At 42.2% G+C, this 15,897-nt stretch overlaps 1 long non-coding RNA gene across 1 annotated transcript; it reads left to right on the top strand.

The window, feature by feature from the left end:
• The first annotated feature begins 1,110 nt into the window (after positions 1–1,110).
• On the top strand, positions 1,111–14,728 carry LOC117526421. Its single transcript, XR_004565284.1, has 3 exons — positions 1,111–1,266; positions 5,904–5,906; positions 14,718–14,728. It is a non-coding gene; the product is annotated as an uncharacterized LOC117526421 (long non-coding RNA).
• Positions 14,729–15,897: the final 1,169 nt, after the last annotated feature.

Raw genomic sequence — 15,897 nt, 5'->3', positions numbered from 1 at the left:
CTTTGATTACCGGAACGATAATCCAAAGACCTCCTGGTGACAGACTGAACGGTTCTCACTGGTGGCATTGTGGTCTCATGAGAAGCAGTGTTTCCTCTGGATGTCCGGCTCAGCCCATTTAGGTCTAATCCCCATAACATAAATCTAGTCTGACGTTGTGTGGGAGTCAACTGGTGTAAAACCTTGTGCCAAAATGTGAACTCGCTAAAAGCAATCGTGTGGGTTAAATATGTAACTGGAGTTTATCTTTTATAATAAGTATCACTTCACGGGACCCACAAGACACTTTGAAACTCAATACCTAAAACACCACTCTCACCACCTCGGCAACTGAAAGATACTTCAATTGATCATTTAACAATGATAAGAACATAATAATAATAAGAAGAAGAATTGTGGGTGCTGTACATTGCATTTATATTTCACTTCATGTGCCGATTAATCCTTCATCTTGTCACTCTGCTCACTTCCAGCAGTGTGAATGAGACACATGTGGACTATCGAGAGGCCTTGAGATAGTCTTTTTATGGAAGTCATGATCATGCCAAGGCAACCCTCGTGCACATCCATGATTGATGAAAGCACTAGCATGACCGCAGTGGCGGACATGTTAACTACAATGTTGGTGACTCTGCTGACCTCGCTCCCCTTTTCTCTGGTCCTCTTTGACTTTCCCAGAAGCTGAGTGATGTTAACTGTAAACTCAGTAAGGTTGATAGTGGTAACGATGGTGGTGTGTTTCATGTTGTGAATATGTAGCCATTACACAAACAGCCCCACAACATCTTCTGACACACAAGCTCCCTGCACTCCCGCCAAGGAGGACAACTGCTTCAGTACTGATTTAGATGAGACAACTGCACATATGAGAGAGGCTGAGAGTGACTGTGATCAGCCTTTGACAGTTTCTGAGACTGAACATGCCAGATAAAACTTCAGACTGGGGTTTTTTTCTTCTGGCTGCTCCCATTAGAGGTCACCACAGGAGGTCAATCATTTTCATCTCACCCTGTCCTCTCTATCTTCTTCTTTCACACCAACCACCTGCATGTCCTCCCTCTTCTCCTCAGGGTCTAGTGGCTCCATCCTCAGCATCCTTCTCCATATATACCCTGGGTCCCTCCTCTGCACATGTCCAAACCATTTCAATCTCACCTCTGTCTCCAAACCGTCCCATCTGAGCTGTCCCCTTGATATAGTCATTCCTAATCCTGCCCATTCTCCTCACTCCCAAAGAGAATCGCAGCATCTTCAGCTCTGCCTCCTGTCTTTTTGTTAGTGCCACCGTCTCTAAGCCATACAACATAGCTGGTCTCACTGTTGTCTTGTAAACTTTCCCCTTCACTCTTGCAGATATTCTTTGGTCACAAATCACTCCTGCCACCTTTCTCCACCCACTCCACTTGACTTGACTCTCTTCTTCACCTCTCTACCACACTCTCCATTACTTTGGACAGCTGACCCCAAGTATTTCAATTCATCTACTTTCACCACTTCTACTCCTTGTAACTGCAATTCCACCGGGCTCCCTCTCATTCACACACACATACTCAGTTTTGCTCTGACTGACTTTCATTCCCCTTCTCTCCAGAGCATACCTCCATATTTCCAGGTTAGACTCAACTTGCTCTCTACTGCCATTAAAGATCACAATCTCATATGCAAACATCATAGTCTATGGAGGCTCCTCTCTTCTGTCAACTTGTTCATCACCACTGTGAACAAGAAAAGATTTGATCCTTGGTGTAATCCCACCTCCACCTTGAATGAATCTGTCATTCCTGCTGTGCATCTCACTGCTGTCACACTGAGACAAGTTCCCAAAATCACTTCTGGTTGGTCACAAAATAAATGGTCAAACCTTACTGTTGGGCTTGATTTTCAGTGAGACTTTGAAGCTGCAATGTTTTTACCCTCTTTTATACATTTGGTCTGTTTGTTGTTGAAGACAGCAAAAGCTGTTCCATTTGAAGTTTGAGTTTTTATATACAGTGGTTAGCAAAGGTTTGGGACCTTTTGACCAATAATTATTTTCAATTATTTTGAAATGACATTAAAATACAGGCTTCAGCATAATATGTATATGTTGCGGACATGAAAGAGCAAAGCTCTTCAGCATCTCACCATGTCATTTAGGTCCTTCAGACTTTTTTGAGTAAATGCTTCAGGGGAGCATTAGCATGGCTAAAACTGCTTCTGGGGGAGGGGGTTCTGCCCCCCCAGACCCCCCGCCTTTTTAAACATTTTTTCTTTTTTTGCCTTTCAGCTTCTGTGCAGGCTCCACCCCTCCCCCCAGACCCCCCCCCCCCCCCCCCGCCTTTGTAAGCATTTTTCTTTTTTTGTCTTTCAGGTTCTGGGGGGGCTTGACCCCACAGACCCCCTAATGGCAGCCCTCTTAACCCCCTGACACTTTAAGCATTTTTTTTTATGTAGATGTAAATAATAATCAAAGTTTTCAGCTAGTTCACAGTAGGGCTGTACAACAGGGGTGGGCAATCATGTGCCATGAAGGGCCGAGACACTGCAGGGTTTCCTTACTACCAATCACCTCAGCAGGTGATTTAATTAATGATCAGGTGTCTCAGCAGGTGATTTCAATGATGATCAGGTGTTTATGTTCAGGGGAGAAGGTCATCAGTAAACCACCTGCTGAAGTGATTGGTTGCAAGGAAAACCTGCAGTGTCTCGGCCCTTGCTGCCCACCCCTGCTGTACAATATGGCCAAATTATTGTATCTCAATACTGTCATATCAGTACAATATGACTATGATTTCACACAAAGTGCAGCAACAATGAAAATTAAACATTTTTAAATAAAACAGTAATAATACCACACTCATTTGCACTCATCATAAGGTTAGGATACAGCATTGGAACACTTGTTATTTCCAGTGGTGAGCACAGATAACCAAAAAATTAACTTAACAGATAATCAGATAACTGAAAAGTTATCTTTGATATACCACCCAAAAATGTATCGGAAGTTACAGATAATCGATAAATTCCAGTATTGTCTCTGGTACATTTGCAACTACTAATAAACTGAATTTGAGTTTTAACACCACGATCGCTTCTGGCAGCATCAAAAGCGACAACAGACCCAAACAATGAGTCCACACTTCTGTCTTTGAACATCTTGTCCCCTGCTGGAAGCTCTTATTTACTACACAGCTTCCAGCATAGCAGCCACAAAGCCCAGCTCCCTACCCAATCACAACACTCTGGTCAGGCGGAGGTCTTGGAAAATAAAGCAGTGCTGACTTATGCTTTTGATTTATAAATAACATTAATACCAATAGAATAACTCCATTAATGTCAATTCTGTCATTTGTACAAAGTTAAAATATAACATATATTTTTTAAATAAAGAATAATGCACTAATTCTGAGGTTTTGTAACAAACACAGACAGGTCGCAAAGGATTCTGGGTAGAATGTGCCTCTGCTAAACACTGATTGGTTCAGTCATTCATTATGTAAACCAACACATTAATGTGATGTGTGTCGTGTGTTGGTGTTTACAGATAAATGTGCTTTTGTAAAATATTCCATTTTTTATTTGTAAAAACAGGCATTTTTACGGAGCCCTGGAAGTGTCTTCGCAAAATGTTTTGCATGTGGAGAGAATGTGCACTCATTTTATTATATTGTGCACACGTTTTATGATGTTGTGCACACGTTTTATTATATTGTGCACACGTTTTATTATATTGTAAAATGTGCACTCAATATTGTCTTGACACAAATGTTGGCTTTACACTGTGGGAGTTTTGGCCCTTTTTCAGATGATTTTTCATTTGTGCAAGACTTTTTTGGACCGAGTTTCAGGTTAATTGCGCGTCCTGCATCGTGTAGTGTACATGGAGTAACAAGCTGCGTTTAACATCTCACGACCACCTCCTGATCGCCGATCGTATGGTCGAATGAAAATCAAACCTGTTTGATATTATTCTGGTTGGCCGTCATGAGGGTATCCCACTGCTGAAAAGCTACAAGCATCCAACCGCTCGCACTGTGCATATAGACCTGTCTTGTAATGTTTTTTTGTTGTTGTTTTGTTTTGTTTTTAAACTTTGATGTCTCCCATCAAGAGTTTTTGTAAATTAAGTTTGAAAAAAAAAGCTTATCTTACGTTTTGCTTCTGGAAACACGAGTCCGACGTGGTTTTTGAACGTACAATGTGTGTGAGAACATAAATCGGGCGCTCTGAACTTTTACACCGTGTGGTTCTGCGGTACAGTTTGAACTGAAACCGAGTACAGTGATTAAAAATATCATACAATGTCTGCCCAGCTTCAGGACGAATACTGCCATGAACTGCCATGAACACTACTGGCCAGTAGATGGCAGTAGAGACTGTGAAAACTTGCCAAAACAAAATTCCAGATAATCCGTGTCTGGTACATTTAAGATACATGGAATTTAACAAATGCAAATACAATAACAATGTCTATAAACCCAGAGAACATATTCACGAGAGTTTTAGGCATTAGAGTTTAATGCTGTTGTCCGTGGAGCCTGAACAGAGTGTCTGAAATGCATTTGTCCTGTCGTGAACATACTGAGATTACCCTATCCTAGCCATAATGCACTGCTGGGCACAGCATGTGCTCACTAAAACCTTAAAAATTAGCTCATTACTTTCAAACTAAAACATATATCTGATATTTTCACTTTATAAAATGTCAGACGTAACAGTAATTTTAAACAACTTGTCCGAAATTAGTTTGGTTAAAATTTTAACCATAAGTTAAAAATGTATGCCTCTGGATGACTTGGGTGGTATTGCCAGCGTATCTGTATGGTATTAAAAGTAAATGTTTTTTTTTTTTGTGACCAGTTCTCTTTTGCCTGCAGAGGATAGAGCAGTTTCTCCTGGAAGCAGCTCTCTTCTGTTTGTAGAGGGTAGAACTACACATCTGTTATGAAACTTTTAATAGGTAGGTGTTCAACTGATTTTAAATTTTAAAAATGTTTGTCACTGTTCAGCTTTGTTTACTGCGTTATCGGTCTAAAAGTTATCGGACAAAAATTTATCGGAAGATAATTAGTCCGATAATGGTTTTTAAAGTTATCTAAAAAGATCACCCGATAATGAAAACATTATCTTTGGTAATTATCTGTTATTGGCTTATCGGAACTGTGCTCACCACTGGTTATTTCACACATTTTAATTTGTTTATGCCATTTTAAATACAAGAAATAAAAAATATAAAGAATAAAAATTTCTAAAATTATCTTCCTTAAACTCAAACTGAAAGCAAATCTCTAAAACTTGATAATACCTGTAAATAATAATCAGTTTTATTGCCAGTTTACTTCAAATAAGTCAGACGCCACTTTTGTGCATTTCCCTCCACAGAGAGAAAAAGAGCAGAATCAGCCAGCTGGAAAACCCAAACCAAAGGTATAATTCATCAACATTAAATCAACAGGAAACCAGAGGAAATACTAAGGTGATCGCCGACCGTTAGTCCAAAGCTTCACTAACAAACCCAAAATTTAGGTAAAGTTGAGGCTGACCTGTTCCATTACTAATAAACTCAATTTAAAAGGACAGAAAGCATAGTTCCATGCTAAACCCTTATGCTAACCATACGAAAGGGGAAATAAATGTGCCTTAAGTCTAGACTTGAATGTTTCTACAGAATCTGACTGTTTTATCTCCATAGTGAGATCATTCCACAAAACAGGTGTATGATAAGAGAAAGCTCTGTTACTTCTTATTCAGACTTATTATTCACCCTAGGGACACAAAATAACCCGAGAACGCACCCTGAGAATGCACAGACCGGGCAGTAATGTAGGGTTTGATTAGGTCAGCTAAGTAGGGAGGTGCTAGTCGTGAATTATTTTATAGGTCAATAGCAGAACCTTAAAATCTGACCTCACAGAGATGGGAAGCCAGTGAAGAGATGACAAAATGGGTGTAATGTGGTCCAACATTCTGCTTTGTGTCAAATGTCTGGCAGCAGCATTTTGAACCAATTGAAAACCTCTAATACTGGACTGTGGTAAACCAGAAAATAAAACATTGCAGTCATTCAATCTGGAAGAGCAAAGACAGCTGCAGCCAGTGTTCAAGCCATCAAACTGCTCTCACCTGAGCTACACTCACCCAGTATTTTCAGCTGTAGCTTCACATGCCAGGGAAAAAAAACATGTTCAGGTGTGTGAAAGCCGAACATGAGTTCAGTTACATTGTCATGCTGCTTTTCACACTCTGCAGACATTCAGGTTCATATAGATACAATGTTTGGCTCAGTCACGCAGGTTAGGGTACAAAGTACTTTACAAATCAGGGAGCAACATATAATTATTTTCCAGGCAGTGGTGAGTGTGTTGCACAAATCAGTCATATGTGTGACAATGTGTAAGGAGAACCCACTGTACAAAAAGGTGGCATTTATCCTGACACAGGTTGAAACAGTAACCTGTCAGAAAGTGAAGCAGTAGATATAATACATTGGTTTCTATTTAACATAAATGTGGAGTTAGAGCTCATTTAGATATTCAGTATTATATATTAGATAATCTAAAACCACTCGAGGAAAGTTGCAAAGCTTTATGTCAATGCCTAACTCCATCCCGCTGAGCTTTCTTAGCACACCTGTTGGTAGTGGAACGAGTGGTATGTGTGATCATTTATACACTGCCCACCTGGTGGCCTTCAGATAGCATGTGTTGTGAAAACACTAGACTGAGTGTCGACTTTACCATCGAGAGGCTCTCCACAGCCGTCAGTCCTCCAAAAGCAACGGGAGCCAGTCCGATCACATGTAACTATTAATACCACAGCAAGTCAGCAAGTTCTGTAAGTCAACAATGCATATATGAAGTCAAACAGAGAAATAATTTGAAAGAATAACAAAGAAGCTTAATAAGATTAAGACTGTCTTGCTGGGAACAGCTTTTCTTTGTTGAAACTCAGCGTGGTCCTGGAGAGACAATGTTGAACCTAACCGAACTGAATCGCTAACTTTGCGAGACATTTACAGCTGGTTGTGAAACCACAGATGCTGCTTGAGAGCGACAGCCAATAAAAACACCAAGGCTGACTATGCTTAATGGAAAATAACTGCAAAAATGGTTGTGGCTTTAATAATCACACTCAAATTCACAAATATAACAAAATAAGAGGGGGGAGATATTATCTACTGATACAGGAACGCCCAATATATCAACTGGATATATGCAAAGATTGAGATAGGTACTGTAGATGCAGCAGGCAGCTCACTGCAATATGAGCTGGACTACCAATATGTAGACCTGGATTCAATTCATGGTCACACTACCTGTTTGTGTCCTTGGACAAAACAATGTGTTGTCCCAGTTCCACAGCTGTTAACAGATACCAACCTTGGCTGGGAAATTATCCTGCAATGGACCAGAGTCCCCTCCAGGTGGGCAGAGACTCTCATTTGTGTGACACTATGGTGTCCTAAGATAAGCACTAGCACCAATGGGCCTCAGGGTCTATACGGGAATTCATGACATATAGAAGAAAAAGAGTGAAGTTCACTGTATATACTGAGAGGCCCATTGGTGCCAGTGCTGATCACTGAGTTTCTGACAGTTTGTGCAGAAATTCTTTGGTTCTGCAAACCGATTGTTGCAGCAGCTGTCCGAGTGACTGGTCTCACATGATCTTGGAGGTGAACATGCTGGATGTGGAGGTCATGGGCTGGTGTGGTTACACGTGGTCTGCAGTTGTGAGGCTGGTTGGATGTACTGCCAAATTCTCTGAAATGCCTTTGGAGACGGCTTATGGTAGAGAAATGAACATTCAATTCACGGGCAACAGCTCTGGTGGACATTCCTTCAGTCAGCAGGCCAATTGCAGGCCTATATATATATATATATATATATATATATATATATATATTTCCAACTAATATTTGTTACGTCAGAGTTCATTTAAATTGGTTGGCTTCCAGGCACGACCCGGTTTTTAAGTGAAGTGAGGCCAGGGCTTTGGGGAGGCCATTCTAGAAGCTTAATGATTGCTGGCTTTATCCAACCCATAACCATTTTTGATGTGTGTTTGTAGTCACTGTCCTGTTGGAACACCAAATTGTGGCCAAGTTCCAATGATCTAGTTGTTGATTTGAGGTGACGTTGAAGAATTTGGAGGTAGTCCTCCTTCATTATTCCATCCACTTTGTGAAATGGACCAGTATCACTGACAGTGAAAAAGGCCCAGAGCATGGTGCTACCACCACCATGCTTGACTGCTGGTACAGCGTTCTTAGGTTTGAATGCCTTACCCTCACTGCTACAAATATATCTCTTGTCATTGTGGCAAACAGCTCAATCTTTCTCATCTCACAATAAAACGTTTCTCCAGAAGGCATTTGGCTTGTCCATTGTGGGCAGCTGCAAATTTCAGTTTCACTTGAAGGCATCGATTTTGGAGCAGGAGCTTTTGTCTTCATTGGTACCCTCTTAGTCCATGGCAATGTAAGACTCACTTAACTGTGGACAGTGACGGTGGTGTTACAGCAATTTCCAGTTCGTGGCAGGCCTGAGCCTCGGTGGTTCTTGGCTTGTTCCTTAATGTCTTAAGGAATTTCCTCTCATCTGAGGATGATAGTTTGGGTCTTCTTCCAGACCTTGGAAAAGGTGCTGACGCATCCAACTAAGTTGTATTTCTGTACATTTGTTTGAGCTGACAATCTTGGAATCTGCAGTTGTTTAGAAATGGCTCCAAGAGACCTTCTCAATTTATGTAAATCTACAATTCTGACGATTAGTCTGACATTTGCTGATTACTGTCGACTAGCGCTGAGGTCCGCCACACTCTGCAGGAGTGAACTCGATGTCAGTGCTGCACACAAATGTCATTTGGGACCAGCTAATCTCGCCCACGTTTTGGTCCTGTCCTACTCTGTCTCTGTTTTGGAGATCTGTCTTTGACCTGTCTTTAGTGTCAGTCACTTCTAATTTGGCTGTCCATATTGTGTTTCTCACACTGTTAGTAAGGCAGGTTATTTTGATGCACTGTAAGAGTCCTCACCTTCCATCTTATACCCACAGGATAAGAGATGCATTATCTTGATATACTGTGCATCCAGAAAGTATTCACAGTGCTTCACTGTTTCCACAGTTTTATGTTACAGCCTTATTCCAAAATGGATGAAATTAATTTTTTCCTCAAAATTTTACACACAGTACCCCTTAATGACAATGTTAAAAATGATTTTTGTTTTGTTTTGTTTTTAAAATTTCTGAAAATGTATTAAAAATAAAAATAAAAAAACAACTAAGAAATCAAATGTACATAAGTATTCCCAGCCTTTGCCATGAAGCTCAAAATTGAGCTCAGGTGCATCCTGTTTCCACTGATCACCCTTGAGATGTTTCTACAGATTAATTGGCGTCCACCTGAGGTAAATTCAGTTGATTGGACATGATTTCTACACGTAAGCAGCAAGGCCAAAAACCAACATGCCACCTGAGGGATCGAAGGTCCCTCAGGCGGCAGAATTTTACAGCGTGGGTTCAGGAACACTTCAGAAAACTGTCAGTTAACACAGTTCATTGCTACATCTACAAGTGCAAGTTAAAACTCTCCCGTGCAAAGCAAAAGCCATACATCAACAACATCCAGAAATGCTTCCGCCTTCTCTGGGCTCGAGCTCATTTGAAATAGACAGACGCAAAGTGGAAAAGTGTGCTGTGGCCTGATGAGTCCACATTTTAAATTGTTTTTGGACATCATGGACGCTGTGTCCTCCGGACAAAAGAGGAAAAAGACCATCCAGGCAGTTACCAGCGAAAAGTTCAAAATCCAGCATTTGTGATGGTATGGGGGTGTATTAGTGCCCATGCCCATGCCATGGGCAACTTACACATCTGTAATGGCACCATTAATGCCTAAAAAGGTACATCCAGGTTTTGGAGCAACACATGCTGCCATCCAAGCAACATCTTTTTCAGGGACGTCCCTGCTTATTTCAGCAAGACAATGCCAAGCCACATTCTGCACGTGTTACAACAGTGTGGCTGCATAGTAAAAGAGTGTGGGTACTAGACTGGTCTACCTGCAGTCCAGACCTGTCGCCCATTGAAAATGTGTGGTGCATTATGAAAAGAAAAATACGAGAACGGAGACCGCGGACTGTTGAACAACTGAAGTTGTACTTCAAGCAAAAATGGGAAAGAATTCAACAATTAGTGTCCTCAGTTCCCAAATGCTTACTGAGTGTTGTTAGAAGGAAAGGTGATGTAACACAGTGGTAAACATAACACTGTCCCAGCTTTTTTGAAACGTGTTGCAGACATCCATTTCAAAATGAGCAAATATTTGCACAAAAACAAAAAAGTCTATCAGTTTGAACATTAAATATCTTGTCTTTGTGGTGTATTCAATTGAATATAGGTTGAAGAAGATTTGCAAATCATTGTCTTCTGTTTTTATTTACATTTTACACAACGTCCCAACTTCATTGGAATTGGGGTTGTAAATGAAATGTCAAATGAGCTGACTATTCCAAATAAATAAAGAATAAAGAATTGTGGAAATACTGATGAATTGTGCTTTATTTTTGGTGCCATATGCCCTGAGAAATTAAGTCAGAAACATGGGAAAATAAGCTTGATTTCATCTGTCGCTAATAAATGCTCAGAAATGTTTGCCTGTCAAAAAAGTTGACTGTGGAGTCGCACCCTCTCAGAGACATTGCTGAAACAAATGGGAAAACCGTAACTTTTTGCAGCTTGAAATCTGTGTTTGTTGTGGACTTTGATGGTGAATACGTCAGAATGGTGAATAGGTGTGTTTTGGGATGGTCCATCATAACCAGTCATGGTGTTTATTAGTTGTACAGTTTCCCAAGGAAAAGATTTTTGAGGAAGAAGTGGAAGTGTTTTCTATCTGTTTCCCATAAAGCATGGAGAAATGCAGCTGAGCACAACATGAGAAATGCTCCTCAAAAACCACTTCGAGTCAGAGTTGCGGAGAAAGAAAGATTTTATTCAGGTGTTTATAGTTGGTAACACAAAGGCTTTGAGAGAAAGTGCCTCTTTTTGCAATCGTAACATGAGAGACATGCCATGGACATCGGACCCGACCCCAGCCGTTTAATAGCGTACCGTACTTACTGGATCAATGACTGAGAATAAAGGAATGACAGATGGAAGCAACACAAGTACAACAATCGGATCATTACAGTCATGTGGCCCTATAATCTGGATTTTTTTTTCTTTTTTTTAAGGAGATAATGACTTTGGAATGGGAGCAGGTGCGATGACTACTGTGTGCAAACAGAGAAGGAGAACTCAGTGGGGTGCATCTCTCAAGGTATGCATTTATTAATACGAGGGCTGTCCGTAAAGTATAGGTCCTTTTTATTTTTTTCAAAAACTATATGGATTTCATTCATATGTTTTTATGTCAGACATGCTTGCACCCTCGTGCGCATGCGTGAGTTTTTCCATGCCTGTCGGTGACGTCATTCGCCTGTGAGCACTCCTTGTGGGAGGAGTCGTCCAGCCCCTCGTCGGAATTCCTTTGTCTGAGAAGTTGCTGAGAGACTGGCGCTTTGTTTGATCAAAATTTTTTGTAAACCTGTGAGACACATCGAAGTGGACATGGTTCGAAAAATTAAGCTGGTTTTCAGTGAAAATTTTAACAGCTGATGAGAGATTTTGAGGTGATTCTGTCGCTTTAAGGACTTTCCACGGTGCGAGACGTCGCGCAGCGCTCTCAGGCAGCGTCATCAGCCTGTTTCAAGCTTAAAACCTCCACATTTCAGGCTCTATTGATCCAGGACGTCGTGAGAGAACAGAGAAGTTTCAGAAGAAGTCGGTTTCAGCATTTTATCCGGATATTCCACTGTTAAAGGAGATTTTTTTAATGAAAGACGTGCGGACGGGTCCGCGCGTCGGGACGCAGCCGACACGGCGCGGCGGCAGAGGAAAAACACCTCCGTGTTGATAACCATTTGTAAAATCCAGGCGGCTTTTGGAGTGAGTATATGAGAAATTGTTTATCAGCTGGAGATGTTCCAACTTGTCCTCAAGGCTTCCAACAGAGGTGTTTTTCCTGTGGCGGAGCGTCGCGGCGGCTGCGAGCCGACGCTGCAATCCGCCCGCACGTCTTTCATTAAAAAAATCTCCTTTAACAGTGGAATATCCGGATAAAATGCTGAAACCGACTTCTTCTGAAACTTCTCTCATGACGTCCTGGATCAATAAAGCCTGAAATGTGGAGGTTTTAAGCTTGAAACAGGCTGATGACTCCGCCTGAGAGCGCTGCGCGACGTCTCGCACCGTGAAAAGTCCTTAAAGCGACAGAATCACCTCAAAATCTCTCATCAGCTGTTAAAATTTTCACTGAAGACCAGCTTAATTTTTCGAACCATGTCCACTTCGATGTGTCTCACAGGTTTAGAAAACATTTTGATCAAACAACGCGCCAGTCTCTCAGCAACTTCTCAGACAAAGGAATTCCGACGAGGGGCTGGACGACTCCTCCCACAAGGAGTGCTCACAGGCGAATGACGTCACCGACAGGCGTGGAAAAACTCACGCATGCGCACGAGGGTTCAAGCATGTCTGACGTAAAAACATATGAATGAAATCCATATAGTTTTTGAAAAAAATAAAAAGGACCTATACTTTACGGACAGCCCTCATATGTGCTTTTCAAACTTATTCATATAAATTTGATGTGAGGATTTATTCTGAATACAAAAAGCAACTCAGATTGATGTGCGTTTGTAAGTCTGAGTGTTATGTGTCGACGCGGGTTGAGGAGCGGACCTGCGTCTGACGGAACCCAGCGCTAAAATAACCAGAAAGCGGTTCCAATAACAAAACAATTTATTTTTTCACCCTCTGGTGCATAACAAAGTGTATGAACAAAAAAATACGTCAGTCTGGTGGAGTGAAGGCTGGCACGCTCTCCAGCGCCTAAAAGGATCGAGGCCCGGCGTTTCTGGACCCACGTTTACCGCCAAACACCCCCCAGGTGGACACGACAAACCGACTCTCTGCGAAGGATAGAAGAGGTGAGGTAAGTCAGCAGCTACAACCAATATCCTTCAAAAGGCACACACTATCAGCAACACATTCAGGTCTGTATTTAAGCTTTATGTAAATGAGCAGCTTCTCACAACAGGTGGAGGATCACCAGTCCGCACGCCACGGCAGTGAGAAGCAAGCTGCACAATTCTCATCACAATTCAAATATACTGCGTAACAAAATACCAAGTTACTATCAACAATTAGTCAAACAATTAATCACCTCTGATGTGTGCTGACAGCATGTGTCCCTCACCCTTCCTCCTTCACAGGCACGATGTGTCAAACCCAGGCGCGGTCCTCAGCGTCTCACAAACGAACATCACAAGGTCGCGTTCCCGGCAATTCTGCTTGAATCACAAATGGCTTAAATGCAGAACGCCATCTCATTATCTGCTTCAGCTGAAAGTCTTTAAGGTTGCACGTGAGCACCATCCACAGGTGCTGCACATAACGTTGATGAGGGTGAAGGACTCTTCTGCCAGCACCTTCTCCACAGACGATAAATCAGTTTGCATACCACCTGGAGAGCAAAGAAAAGAAAAGAACACCAACATATCCAGCCACACCCCCCCCAACACACAACACTGAGCATGAAACTAACTTGCCAGACATGCAGCGGACTGACTTTCAGCCAGGTAAAAGTCAGCCCCCGTTCCTTTCTCTGGTGTTTTTTCTCTTTCCCTCCAGTGGAGCTGATTATGAGACACACCTGTCGGCTACCGCATGCTGGGTAATCGGGAGAGTCGGGAGTTTTCCTGGTGGGCTGGTCCTACCTGGGGCCGTTGTGAGGGGGTGTTATATGACCACCACTAACTGTTAGGTTACACAGCAAGACACTTGGACTGCTGTATCTTAAAGAGAAGACATTAAGTGTTATACATATTTTACAATCATGAAAATTCACAAGAAAATAACTTAAGACTGCTTCTTTTGCAACGCTGTTATCTTTTCCAAAGCCTAAGGCAGGGACATCCCATTACACGTTTAACACCCCTATGCATTCATTACAGTTAGTTCAGTCCAATCAAGCCCTGTGCGCTCAGATGGGACTTGCACTACCCGTGAGTGAAAAGATGGACAGAAAAAAGCCAGGTGTAGCTGAAAATGCTAGATTAAGAAAAAGAAAAGCTTTGGAGGAAGATCAATCAATCAATCAATCAATTTTTTTATATAGCGCCAAATCACAACAAACAGTTGCCCCAAGGCGCTTTATATTGTAAGGCAAGGCCATACAATAATTATGTAAAACCCCAACGGTCAAAACGACCCCCTGTGAGCAAGCACTTGGCTACAGTGGGAAGGAAAAACTCCCTTTTAACAGGAAGAAACCTCCAGCAGAACCAGGCTCAGGGAGGGGCAGTCTTCTGCTGGGACTGGTTGGGGCTGAGGGAGAGAACCAGGAAAAAGACATGCTGTGGAGGGGAGCAGAGATCGATCACTAATGATTAAATGCAGAGTGGTGCATACAGAGCAAAAAGAGAAAGAAACAGTGCATCATGGGAACCCCCCAGCAGTCTACGTCTATAGCAGCATAACTAAGGGATGGTTCAGGGTCACCTGATCCAGCCCTAACTATAAGCTTTAGCAAAAAGGAAAGTTTTAAGCCTAATCTTAAAAGTAGAGAGGGTGTCTGTCTCCCTGATCTGAATTGGGAGCTGGTTCCACAGGAGAGGAGCCTGAAAGCTGAAGGCTCTGCCTCCCATTCTACTCTTACAAACCCTAGGAACTACAAGTAAGCCTGCAGTCTGAGAGCGAAGCGCTCTATTGGGGTGATATGGTACTACGAGGTCCCTAAGATAAGATGGGACCTGATTATTCAAAACCTTATAAGTAAGAAGAAGAATTTTAAATTCTATTCTAGAATTAACAGGATGCTGCCAAGTGTGCAAAGCTCACAGATATTTTTTTCAAGAAGACAGAGCAAAGAGGGAAATGGTAAATAGGGCCGGGCGTAACAGGCTATGTGCCTGTTGATGCCAGGATGTCAGCCGTATCAACATTTGGTGGTCCCTTGTTTATCGCGGGAGTTACGTTCTAAAAATAACCCGTGATAAGTGAAATCCGCGAAGTAGTCAGCGCTATTTTTTACAATTATTATAGATGTTTTAAGGCTGTAAAACCCCTCACTACACACTTTATACACTTTTCTCAAACAGGCATTAACATTTTCTCACTCTCTCTTTTTTCTTCTGGGCGAGAAGATTATAAACAGACACACGCAGAACTCTCCCTTCGCCCACTGCCTCTGGAGGTATGGATGCGGGACCCGCAAAGAATCCAAGTCTTCTCTCGGTGGCCACGGAGCTCTGCGGCTGTGGTCAACATCCGCATCAAAACAACGAGCGTAGTCTCTGGACCTGTTGCCAGATTTTGGCCGGCCCACTGCTGCGCTTACCAAGCCCGCAGACTCAGTAAGCGAATCGGAGGCAGTAAGAGCAATCGCAGTGATGCCGATCGGTGTCGCGACCGGCCCGCCTGATAAGGACGCAGAACACAATGCGCTGTTTAAAAAAGAAAAAAAGCATGTAAAATTGCACTAAAAAAATCAGCGAAACTGCGAGACCGCGAAAGGTGAACCGTGTTATAGCGAGGGACCACTGTACCAACTCTTCCAGCTGCTTACAGTATGGGACTTCACTGCTTAGGTGGTGTATTGGTGAGTTAACAATACCGTTCTTGTTTTAACTAACTAACTTTTACTTTCTATTATAAGCCACCCAATTTTCACAGTCAGTCAGCACATAAATGCTGGATTTAAATGCCACAGCAGAACTCTTATTATCTCTGTGCGCTGGCGGTTTGTGGGCTGGTTGGATATGAAACTCCCGGGCTGAAAAATGTTCCCAGCACGCCCCTGTGTGTCGGTAAA

Source organism: Thalassophryne amazonica, chromosome 15 (genome assembly GCF_902500255.1).
Source record: "Thalassophryne amazonica chromosome 15, fThaAma1.1, whole genome shotgun sequence".
NCBI classification, from domain to species: domain Eukaryota; kingdom Metazoa; phylum Chordata; class Actinopteri; order Batrachoidiformes; family Batrachoididae; genus Thalassophryne; species Thalassophryne amazonica.
The sequence above is the reverse complement of the archived record's forward strand: the minus strand, read 5'-3'. Positions and strand labels throughout refer to the sequence as shown.